This window comes from Centruroides sculpturatus, unplaced genomic scaffold, assembly GCF_000671375.1.
Source record: "Centruroides sculpturatus isolate CEXI.00-Female unplaced genomic scaffold, Cexi_2.0 scaffold331, whole genome shotgun sequence".
In the NCBI taxonomy this organism is placed as follows: domain Eukaryota; kingdom Metazoa; phylum Arthropoda; class Arachnida; order Scorpiones; family Buthidae; genus Centruroides; species Centruroides sculpturatus.
The window spans coordinates 119,654-127,438 of record NW_019384523.1 but is presented as its reverse complement, the minus strand read 5'-3'; the positions used below and the strand labels follow the sequence as shown (position 1 = coordinate 127,438).

Sequence of the window (7,785 nt, the reverse complement as noted above, 5' to 3'; positions counted from 1 at the left end):
TATAGCCTGGTCTANATGTTTAAAAATTCAGTTAAAAAAGTTAAGAAATTTTAAAGTCTAAAAAATGGAATTTACTTATTTCGTCCTAAAAATAAATTCAGTTAAATCCTCCACATGTTTAAAAGAAAATATAAAAAAAAAAAAACTAATTATAAAACAAAGATGAAAATTTAAAAAAAAATTATATAATTCTTTTAATATTATTCTTCTAAAATAATATTTTCATCAATTTAAAATGGAAGAAAAAAGTGGTGAAATAATATACCTCGAGCAGAAATTCCATCTGAAAGTGAAATTATACACTTCGTATAGTGCTAATTATGTAAATTAATTTTTAAAACAATATAGGAACAATAACCTCCGTTTGGGTTATTGTTCCTTTCCTCTATGAATATATTAGTATGAACTTGAGGTAATGACCTATCAAATTTATTATTCACTTTTAGATATTATCAATTCTAGTGGAAATGACGAAGAATCACCCCCGTATCCAAATTTGATTTTGACTTACTTTTTCCCACTTACTTGCCAACCAATCCAGTTACGACTAGTTTTATTAGGTCAGCTGAGACGGGAAGTTAAATCATATAAATAGAAGGCCTGTCTCTTGTTATGCATCACAACAACCAACTCTCTCGTACAGTAAAGTTCTAACTACCTACTCGACTAAAAATGAAATCCTGGGTAAGTATATAATAATAATAATATATTTTTATATTTAATTTTATATACTATAATAGATTATTTTATCTCAATGTAAATTGTTGATTCGTAATATATACGTTTAAATTCAATGGCTAAATTCGTAATTACAGTTACATGACAATATTTATTTTACTTCTAGGTATTTTTCTTTGCTATGATGCTCCTTGTAGCATCCACTTATGCACAAGGAGACTTCGGAGGTTTTGGAACAGGAGACTTCGGAAATTTTGGAGGTGAAGGAGGTGAAGGTGGTGACATAGATGATGCATCTCTCGACACCTTAGGATCAGATGTTGGCGGTTTCGATCAAGGATCGTTTGGTGACAGCTCTTAAAGTATTATCCTAGGCGAATAAAGGTAAAATGCATCTATAATTAGAATTTAACTTCATTCATCATTATCGACAGAATTAAAACATTTCATTTTGTTTCCAGATGAAATCTCCGAACTATAATTAGATATCAGAAAACGGTCTCTGATAACTAGATCTATTCCTGATCAACTGTCATGTGACATGTACATATTTGCATGTAAAAACTCTGTACATTTCCTAAATAAACTATTTTTTTCTGAATTTTCAAATAAATAATTTTAAATGTAATTTGTGTGAATCTCTTTGATTACGGATTTTATACAATTTCGAGAAATTCAAGTTTTTTAAGAACTCGTCCAGTGTAGCCTATTACGATTCATAATTTCTATGTTTCCGATAAAAATTGAAAATTTTTCTGAACAAAAATCTTAAAATAAAAATCATATTTTAATATTTAGTTGCATACATAGTTTTCGTTCTTTACATATTAAGCTAAAAATAGGATTTTCAAATTACTATAATAATAACTCCTATATTTCTTAAAAAACAATATTTTAAAATATTTTAAAAAATTATTATAAATATATAACTTATATTTGTATATATTAATGCATTTAAATATTTCACAATTAAAATAACGTTTTATTAAAGTTAATAATATTTTCTTTACTGTTTATAATTTAACTAAGAAGTAATACATATTTTTAAAACAAATTCACATTTTTAAATACAATTTATAGAAAATTTTCTTTTATTTTTACCATAACGTAGACATTAATTGTTTATAATAACATTAAACAGTCACAATAAATATAAATTTTATATACAAATTAAATAACTTTATATACAGGGTCTTCCTAAAACAATGCTACCAGTTTAAATTATTGTAATTATGCCATGTATAGTACATTACACCAATCGATAGAGTAGATGTCCTATTTTCATTTTTCACCTGAATTTAAACGTCTTTCTGTCTGAGTAGGCAAGAAAACGTTTGAATGCAGATGAGAAAATGAAACTCGAACTGTCACTTTATCGATTAGTAAAAAGCATACGTCTCAGATAATAATTAACATAATTACAATCATTTAAAATGGTAGCATTCTTTTGGAAGACCCTGTAATATGATTCTGATAAAGTGTCGTCGATACTATTTGATAAATTTCCTTATTACATTCGACAAAAACCTGAAAATGAAGATTTCTTAAACATTTATTTATATAAGGTCTTTATTGTAATTTTAAAAATGTCAAAAATTGAGACCAAATTGTTAGATTGTGAGATTGATATAATAATGATACTGAAATTTCTTACCTATTAGGTTGTTTAATAAATAAAAAGTTATAAAGAAAAAAATTATATACTGTATTTTTTCAATTATTATGATTCTTGAATAAGTACGTTTTGAAAACATTATTAACTTTCTTTAATTTACAAAATTTAAATAAAATATCAGTAATGAAAGCTTTTACCGCAATAATAAAATGGATAGGATAGGATTGATGGAAGACGGCAACGCAACACATGGGTGATCTGTCAAGAAGAGATCCTTCCTGAAAGGACTTTCTATGAAACTGATCCCTATTTCGGTATTAAACACGTGAAAAAACCCGGAAAACTCCAGTCGCAAACTTGCGACTATCGTGCAATGTGTTATTCGTTGGGTTACTAGTGAATAAATTTTATAATTTTAATTAAATTATTTTAAAACCATAGATATTCAAATTTTCTTAATTTCTAAATAGATTCATTATTTAACTCTATGTTAATTAGGGGTCGCGATATATGTTTATATTACGTCCTGGAATGTAATCGTAAACAAAAACTCGCGCAAATTAATACACATAAATAATAAAAAAATTATTACGTAAAACTGAAAATTTTTGTTGGATATTTAAGTTAATCATAAATTAATAACTCTATTTTTCCCGCTACAATAATATAAATCCTTAAATTTTATAGTTTAAATAGTATATTTTTTTTTTTACAATGTATAGGCCTGCATTCTCTTTAAATATGATTTCTAATCATTTTTTCTTGTTTTAAAAACAAAATAAAATAAAATTTGATTTAATTTTTATCAATTATTTCATAAATGTACATTATAATATTCCAGGAATGAATTCCAGAAATTTCGCGAACGCAATAATAGTTATTAATATAAGTTAACAATTCGATTTATTTTATATAGATCATTTAAAATTAAGGAAATTTTGTAAAAAATATTTAATAAAAAATTAAATTAAATGGGATTTGTAATGAATATTTACTTATATATTTACTTATATAATTTAAGTAAATAAAGAAAATATACAGTATAAGTGACTTGTAAATACAACTCAGTGATATTTGATTGATTTTTTTTGTCTTGAGTTAGTGATCAGTTTTGTAAACTTTTCTTTAAATCTTCCTATATAGACATGTAGTGCATCATTTTAATTTTTACGTCTATAATAATATTTATTTATTATTATTTACTGCATATAAGGATATATATTTTAAAATCATAAAAAATAAATCTGCATAACTTATGAGGTCGTAACCTGCTATAATTAATAGCTAAATAAATTTTTTATATATATAAATAATTAAGAGTGCATTATACGTTTGCACAAAATGCATACAAAATATATTGCTAACGTAAGAAATCATAAGAACGGAGTGAATAATATTACAGATAATATAAAAGGCATCCCATAAGTCTGAAGCTGTGTAAATCTTTGTTTATTCTTTTACAGGTAAGTAGGGAGGAACGAATTCGTTATTTTGATGGTGGGAACCTACAGTAAGCAAGAAAATGCCAAAAGTTTGATAAGCTGCATCCAGATTTTCGCCAATCACACACAGAGATAGGGATGCAGCCTATTAAACTTTTTGGAAACTTCTTGCTGACTGTAGGTTTCCACCATCAAATAACTTGAATTCGTTCCTCCCTAGTCAGCGTCATGCTTTAACTGTAAAATGAATACAAAGATCAATATAATTCTTATCAGACTTCAGACTTACTAGACATTTTGTATATATTGCACTATATTGGTGACTTTCAGCTGGAGTTTTTAAGAAAATAATTTTTCTAAAACCACATTTCATTTTCCGTAAAAAAAAATTATATTTTATTTTATTGTGCTATTTATGAAATTCTCCTACTTTTAATTTATTTGCAAAAAAAACTGAAAAATCGTTACATTGGTTACTACATAGAGGTACGGGGAACAGTTTCCTCAAATTATTTGTTTAAATAAGACAATTGTGAGATACAGCGAAGAAGTGGTACAAATAACAAAACGCATAATTTTATTGCATTGGTGATTAAGTTTAACTAATAGCGATAATTTAAAAATCGCATTATTGTTAAATATTTGTTTGCATTATGCTGACATTTATTATCACTCCAGGTTTGAATCAGTAGTTTTTATTTTTATTCTTTACTTGAGAATAAATATTTAGTCACTTATATTAATTTTGGTTACACTTTGAAATGGCGAATGAACAAAATGAAAATTTGCTTACTTTACGACGTTATTTTCGTATCGTATTTCCATCCATTTTTATTTCTTCAAATATCATTAAATCATAGAAATTTACTAGATATAATCAAAATATTTCGAATTACAAATCGTATTGTAGTGCATATTACTGAATTTAATATAGTACAGAATCATTCGGTATATCATGCTTAATATTTACTGTAATACGATTTCTTCAATTTATATAACTAATATAATTTGTTATGTCATAAGCATTGGCATGTAGAATTAATACAAAAAAAAACCATCAATTAAACAGAAAATGAATAATTATGGTATTTTATTAACAAAGATTTACAGAAACTTTTTCACACAACAGGTCAACCAACTTCAAAGGAATCAGAAATTATATTGTATGTCTTTATGTGGAATTTATTTTATTATTATTGTTAACTTTTATTTATTTAATTTATTATTATTTCTATTATTAGGCCTAATAATAATAATATATAATAATAATTATTATTAATTCAGTTTTTGCGACTTTGTTCCCAGACCTCGCCCAGAAACTCAGATTCAATAGCGTTTACAAGGGGGTTTACAAGGAAGTTGTACGACAGCTAACCCGACGCCATCTAATGAACAATCGATTGTCATCGGCCATTCTCCACCCAAATGGAAACCTATTTATATTTACAATCGTCGTTTCCTTCGTTGGCGGAGCATTTTCTATTTTTATTTAATTTATTTCCAAATGTTACTCTTCCTGGCAGAAGTTCGTTTAGTTAAATAGCGTTTTCGATTATTTAAGCAAAAATCTTTCCGATAATAGTTCCCATTATGAACTACAGATGGCGGAAGATGAAGACAAAGAAAATACAATGGAAGAATTACAATTTCTTTTGAATCCATTAATATAAGTTTTCTTTCCAAAGTGGCCTGCCTTAATCTTGGAAAAATTAATATTTCTGACTTTGACGAATTTTTTTTTAATTATTGAGGCTTTTTTTTAACTTTAATGAAAATATTTTACATCGTTTTTATGGGATATTAGCTTGTGTTATCATCGACTAATTGAGCTGCAATTTGAAAAAAATTGTAGACCTATAAATTCTCACTGTCGTCAGTCTGCTGTTGTCTGCCTGTCTGTCTTCCTTAATCTTGAGAACAGAGTAAGATAGATGAAATCTGAGACCAGATTTGGAAACCTTAGGGGCAGGAGGCCCAGATCAACTATATAAAATCTTTCGATGAAAACTAAAAGTTACGTTATTTCAATTAAAGTATTTTATAGGTGTTATGGATAGATGACCGGCAAGAATCTGTTGTTAAAGGAAAAGTATGGTGTATAGGGGCATGACAATACTAATTTGAAATGGAGGGTATATATTTTAAATTAAATACATGAAAAATATGATTAAAAATTGCAGTCCGGCATTATGATGCTGTCACAATAAATATTTGCTGGTTTATTCGATTACAGCCATTTTTGACGATTGATTTAATTAAAACATCCTTAACTATATTTCCTAGAGAGAGAGAAATAATTGATCTATTTGATAGTTATTGTAGGTCACGCATAGACGTCAACTGTAAGGATGCTGAAGCCTCCAATAATATTTTAAGTGTGGTCAGGACCCTCAAAAATTGAAGGGTAAAAAATTGCAAAAAGGATTGCAAAAAATGAAGATAGTAAAATAAGTGAAAAAAAGAAATAAACTAGAATTTGTTTAAGCTTTAAACGGATTCAAATCTCTTAAAATTAGCGCCCTTGGGGTCAAGAGTTTCATTTATCTGTTGAATTTAGTAATAATAATTATTAATTAATTAATTATTAATAGGAATGAAAAATATAAAAACGTATGAATAAATATAGGGAACATGTGTTAAAAAATCGATAATTTCATAGAACAGGGCTGTCCAACTGGCGGCCCGCGGGCCGTATACGGCCCGCCAAATAATTTTTACGGCCCTCGAGTACATTTTACTATGAATAAATTTATGTTACTAAATTATTATTATTAATATTAAAATTATTTTACTATGTGAAAATTTAAATCTAATTTGAATTTAAAGTAGGTACTATTTAGTTTGCGTAACTTCACTTAACCTGGCTGAATACAGCAGCAACCTTCTTGGCCCCCGAAATGTTTGGTGAAGAAAATATGGCCCGCGGGCTATGATAAGTTGGACAGCGCTGTCATAGAAGAAACGGATCTTTTCTCTAATGATTCAATTTTAAAAGAAAAAGAACAACTAAAAATACAATTGGAACTCGATAGAACAAGGTCGTCTATTCTGGATTCACGTTTTTTGTTTACAATTTTTCTGTTGTATTTTAAATTAATCAAATTAGTTTATATATTTTTACGTAAGTAATTGAAATCATGTATTCAACTGGATTAAGTTGATGAAGGTTATGCGTTACGTAATTTGGGGAGTGGGTATATTCGACAGCTTTCAGGGACTGTTAGGAATTAGTAGTTGAAAAGTATAAAAATAGACAATATCTTTTTCGTCTAAAAACGAAGATCAGCCATAATATGAGCTTTCGTAGTTTTCGTCGGTGTTTTTTCGTTTATTGACATCGACTGGAACATATTTCTTATCGCATATAACGGCTACGTTCAGCAGACTCAACAGTTCTAATTGAGCAGAGTTATGGTAGAGGTCAGGGCCAGATTGTAAACAAAATCGACCCTGGAATGGTATTAAAAACTGGCTTTCTAAAAAGAACCTTAGTTCAATTAAAGGCAAAGGCAATACTAATTTTAATAAAATATTATAACCGTTAATAATGCCTTCTGTTAATATTATACTTAAATTTTTATATAAAAGACATTTCTAATAGGCTTCTTATTAAAGAGATATAATTTACGAGTGCGTCCTTGTTTTCTCTCTTTTCAGATTAATTTAAATTGAATCTATTAAAGGAGGAAACATAACATAGCAAATACAGTGGAACCTCGGTATACGACCTTAATCCGTTCCTGATTGTTGGACTTATACCGAATAGGACGTATACCGAATCAACCTTTCCCATAAGAAGTAATGTAAAAATGATTAATTCGTTCTCATGTAACAAAAAATGGCTGTCTTGAAACACCTCGCTTTCCTCGCTAGTTCCTGCTTGATTTTTCATGAGATCAGCATGTATTTTTGTAGCTTTCTCGCAAATAATTGCTTCTGATACGGTGTCTCTAGCACACTGTTTTTCAGTTATCCAAAGCAAAAGCAATTTCTCAACATGATTTAATGTCTTCGATCTCTGTTTAGAAATTGATTTAACCCCTTTCGCAA

At 27.8% G+C, this 7,785-nt stretch overlaps 1 long non-coding RNA gene across 1 annotated transcript; it reads left to right on the top strand.

Moving 5' to 3' along the window:
- Nucleotides 1-375: 375 nt before the first annotated feature.
- On the top strand, nucleotides 376-1,257 carry LOC111622794. The gene is made up of 3 exons (XR_002756338.1): nucleotides 376-684; nucleotides 845-1,062; nucleotides 1,140-1,257. It is a non-coding gene; the product is annotated as an uncharacterized LOC111622794 (long non-coding RNA).
- Nucleotides 1,258-7,785: the final 6,528 nt, after the last annotated feature.